Below are 5279 nucleotides of genomic sequence, written 5' to 3'. Positions count from 1 at the left end.
AGATTGCACTTGGCATACCCTCCAATGAATTGGGCCAAATAGGCACTCCTGGTTGAGTAGGCACCATCATTGGTCCAGCGCCAGGAAATGGCGTCTTCAATCACTGGATTTAATTGCACCTCGCGCAGAGCTTCCCAGAGAGCCACGAACTCTCTAATTTCCTTGGCCCCAACAACTGGAGAAATGTGGAAGATCCATCTATTATTTGTTGTGGCTTTTAGAACTGAAATATTCTTCCGTGAGGACTTAGCAAAGAGCGTGGGAGCTATCAATCGTGCTGACGTGCCATCGATCCAACACGAATGCCAAAAAGAGGCTTTAACCCCATTGCCCACTGTCACCACTGTAGATGCATGAAAGAGATCCCGATCAACCTTGCTACAGGGAATGTCCAAACCGACCCAAGCTCTTTCTTGATTTTTCCATTCAAACCAAAGCCAACGAAGCCGTAAAGCTCTTGCAAAACGCTCCAGATCGTCGATTCCCAAACCACATAGGTTCAAAGGGCGCTTCACTAACGGCCACCTGACTAGGCAGTGTCCCCCAGAAATATTTTCTGGTTCCTCTCCCTTCCACAAGAAACTACGACGAATTTTGTCAATTTGCTTGAAAATCCACCTCTGTTCTGGGAACACAGTCAAGTGGTAAATCGGCTGAGCTGATAGCACTGTTTTAACCAAAGTCAATTGTCCAGCCTTAGATAATAGTTTCCCTTTCCATCCCGAAAGTCTAGCCCGCACCTTGTCTAACAGTGGCTGCACATCAATTTTTCGGAGGTTTCTCAAATGCAGGGGAGCCCAAGATATCTACTCGGGAAAGATGCCAGCTTCCCCGGGAACCACATGGGCAAAGATTCGACCATATCTGCATGACAACGGATGGGAAAAATTTATGTCTTATTAAGATTAAACTTAAGCCCCGAGCAACGAATGAAAGTTTGCAGGATACTTTGGAGGACGCCGAGCTCGGCCTCAACTGGTTTGACAAAAATACCCGCATCGTCAGCGTACAAAGAGCAATTAAGGGTTGCCGGTCGTGGAACGATTTGCGAAAGGATTCCTGACTGGATCGCCCGCTCAATAATTCTTTGAAAAGGATCAATGGCGAGGATAAAGAGCATAGGGGACAAGGGGTCACCTTGCCGGAGTCCCCTCAAATGGGTAATTCTCCTACCCGACTTTCCATTCATAAGCACACGAGAAGATGATGAAGCGAGGAGAGCAGCAATCCAATTTATCCATCTGGCACCGAAGCCAAGAATCGCAAGGACTTCTAACAAGTAAGCCCAGCTGACAGAATCAAACGCCTTGGAAATATCAAGCTTGATGAAAAGTGCTTCACATTTATTCTTGTGCAATTTTTGGATGACTCTCTGTACATATAGAAAGTTGTCATGTATACTCCTCCCTTTGATGAAGGCATTCTGCGATCTGGACACCAGCTGCTCAAGCCTAGGTGCTAATCTTTCTGCTAGTAGCTTTGTTAGAACCTTCGCTAAGCTGTTTATCAAACTAATCGGCCTGAAATCAGCAAGGCAGAGTGCCCCCTCTTTTTTTGGAAGGAGAACAATGTTTGCTTCATTTGCAAGATGGAGCTTAGAAGTGCGGTGATTATAGAATCCAATGAGAGCATTGACCAAATCTGTCTTAACAATACTCCAGCATTTTTTATAGAACAATCCAATGTAGCCATCAGGTCCTGGAGCTTTTTGGGAAGGTATTGCCCGAATAACTTTGTTTATTTCATCCTCAGAAAAGGGGGTTTCTAAGTCACTCAAGTCTGAAGCCTCATAACCAAGAAAAGATCGGTTCAACGCCTGCTCCCTAGCTGAGTGAGATCCTAACTAGGGATGTCCGGCCCGCCACATGTCCAAGCCATTAATAGAAGGATCCAGACTTCCTTAAGTCTTTTCCATAACCCCAACTAGGGATGTCCGGGGCTGCCACGTTCGCATACGCTCCTAGTTGCCGCTCTCCGCACATGTCGGGTGCGACGCTGACCACATGTCCCAAGGCGTATCACGAAAGTTGCTAGGCGTCGCTTAGCGCAGGCCTCTAACACTGAAACCACCTACATTAAATACGGACAACATGCCTGCTTGTTCACACTAGTGACTGGTGACGTACGCCCCTCATTGAATGCAGATGACGTGTGTAGTCTGCAAGGCCTGGACGCGTCAGTAACCCGTGTTGTCGCAGAGAAAACTCCGGCCGAGTGGCGGGGTGCACCCGCCTAATCCTGTGAACTAGGGGAGCCTAGGGATTTGCGTGATGAGCTGAAAGAACACAAGAACGCTAGGGTAGAGTGGTTTGGGCCCCCCGAGCGTAATACCCTACACCCACTATGAGTTGTATTGCATGGGAGTCTCTGTGTCCGAGGGTCTTCGAGGGAGTCTGTCTCAGTCTGTCCTCTACTGTGTGCGTGCCCTCCCTTTTATAGTCCAAAGGGGGACACATACAAGGAAATCGAGCCCTGACAGGTGGGCCTAGGAATATAATAATAAAAACATATCACATGTAACAAGTAATATCATCGACGAACATAGATCTTCTCTTGGTTGCCGTGCAGATTTCCTGACCAGCTTCTCCTTCGCCCTGGCTTGTTAGTGTATGGGCGAAGGCTCTGGTATAGGTTGCAGCATAGACTGCATGCTGACATGCGTAGGTGTGTGTGCAGTCGCCTATGATGTCATGTCCAGCTGGTTACAATAGTGGACTCAATACCCAACCGAACGACGCTTCATGATGGTGTCTTCCACACTCGTGTGGCACAACGACCTCGGTAATGCGCGGAGCTTTGAGCGGGCATTTAATGCGTGCAGCGCTGCCATGCTACATTGCGCCTCGGTAATGTCCGGGGTGGTCACAAAGGCCTGTCACAAGCCTGCCATTTCCATGCGCTTGGTTAGGGCACGCCATGGCCACCTTGATTTAATGTGGGCTGAGGCCTTGCTTCCATGCGCCCAACGGCCATGTGGCGTCACCAGACCCCTGCCTGGGTTCGGCGTAGAGCCTGGGGCATGTTCTGCCCTAAAGTATCGTGAGCCCCTGTTGGCAACCCAGACCCCATACGGGTGGGGGGTCTGGATCCCTACTCGGTGGTCAAGTTTGTATATGTGGAGGTCCTGGACCTTCTAGGGGATCCGGACTACGTACATGGGGTCCGGGACCCTCCCATGGGGTCCAGATCCTGTGGTGAAGTCCCTTAACACACGATTAGAGATAACCATGTGGGTACTGTATTTTGACACAGTAGTAAGGGGTACCCTAGTTTTGTGGTACCGACACTTGTGTTACCGAGGCAAAGACTATTGACCCTTTTTGTTCCCAATGCGGTGCCAGGTGGAGAGACAAGCGGACGAGATAGGACGACATAGTTCGCCGAGACAGGAAGACATAGTTCACCTACTCTCCTAGACATGGCGTCGGGCCAGCCTTCGCCCGCACACCAACAAGACAAGACGATGGTGCGACTGGGCAGGAATCCACACGACGACCAAGTGAAGACCTTGGACCGTAGGACTAATAGCTCCACGCTCCGTTTGTTGTACACCTGAGACCAACCTGTCGGAGTTTGTAATACCCAATTTGTAAATAATGCGAAAGAATTTATCTCAGCACATGTATGGCTCTCTACTTACTATATCTTGGGAATAACCATATTTAAAATAAACAATAACACCTAAAATGATCTAGGCATCATGTTGGGTTTTGTGTTGTGCATTCAATACTAGAAATATTAATAGAAAATATTAATGTACAAGTAATGATTTAACCTAGACTACAAATTAGAGAATTGGAAAACTACTTAAAGAAAAAAAGAGGGGAGGAGAAAATACTACATAGTATAAAATAAATATATACATAAATTCCTCCTAGATTGGCATTGTAAAGCCCAAAATTTGTATCAGGAAAACAAATAAATAAATATAATTATTCTTAGTGTTTGAGAATTTATGGAACCTTGGAGATCATTTGAACTCCTCCTATTTGTGCATATTCAAATAATGGAATTTTATTGGTCAGGTAACAAATAAATGAGTTTAGAAATATGCATCTCATGCCGATGATTTTGTGATGAGCATTTTTGTTTGAACAAAGGAATCAAGACTTAATTTGACCTCAATTCACATAAATATATATATATAGTAAAGAATTTGAGAAAGGTAATTATGATAATCCTTTATTCCTTTTTGAAAAAAAGGGTGAGGAGGAAGATAAATAATAAAAATAATAATAGTAACAGTAATAAGAATAAATATGAAGGTATGATTTCTGTCCACATCAGAATTTTGCTTGAAATTCAAAGATGAATCATGGTTGAATTTGAAATAGAAATCATAAAAAAAGAAAACAGAAATGGGACCAAAACCGCATTTGGGCCCTATTTTCCTGCCTGGCCCAAGACTAAATCGCACCCCACTGGCCCATCAGCGCCCTTATCTTTTTCTCTGAGTCACTTACGCGTGGGCCAATTCTCCCCCATCCGGCCCACACAAGCCCACGCACTCCCGGGCGCGCTCGCACGCGGTGTGCCATTGTGCCGCGGAACTACTGCCTCTGCCGGTGGGGCCCATGGATCAGCTTCATCCCTTTCCCTCTGCAACAGACTTGCCCGATGACATGTGGGGCCTGCGCGCCAGGGTCTTCTTCTTGCTCGGACTTCCCTCATCGCCTAACAAACCCCAAACACTACTCAATCCCGCCAAGATCGGGTTTGCTACGATCCCATGAACAAACCGGACTTCAGGGTATAAGTAGGAAGCCATCACGACTCAACCCTTGACCATCTTGTCGTAGCCTGCATTGGCGTCGATGCCTCCACCAGGCTGGGTAATTCGGCGGAAGGGAGAGAGAAATTGGGGAGAGTGCTTGGATGGCGACTCCGTGGACGAACTGTGCGGCACCGTTGCGGCATGGAGGGCCCGCCGCTCCCTTTTTTTTCCTCGGACCACACCCAGCCGCCGCCATGGATCTGGCTGAGCCGTCTTGCTCGGATAGGAAGGGGGGCACCTCGGGTAGCATCGTCGGGCGGACCCAAATCCTCCCAGAACCTTCGCCGTGGCTCATGGAGGGTGTCCCTGGCCTCGCCGCGTTGATGTAGCGACTGGTGGCTTCAGGATTCCTCATCGGAGTTTGCTGCCCGCAGCTCGCCGTGACCCGCGGTACCGGCATCTTCATTCCTGGTATGGTTACCCCATGAGTTTTCCCTTGGTCCCTGCACCGTGATGCACCACTTGGATAGGCACTTTGACGTGGGGTGCGTGGCTACCGCCGACA

The sequence above is a fragment of the Zea mays genome, chromosome 5 (genome assembly GCF_902167145.1).
Source record: "Zea mays cultivar B73 chromosome 5, Zm-B73-REFERENCE-NAM-5.0, whole genome shotgun sequence".
Classification (NCBI taxonomy): Eukaryota; Viridiplantae; Streptophyta; class Magnoliopsida; order Poales; family Poaceae; genus Zea; species Zea mays.
The sequence above is the reverse complement of the archived record's forward strand: the minus strand, read 5'-3'. Positions refer to the sequence as shown.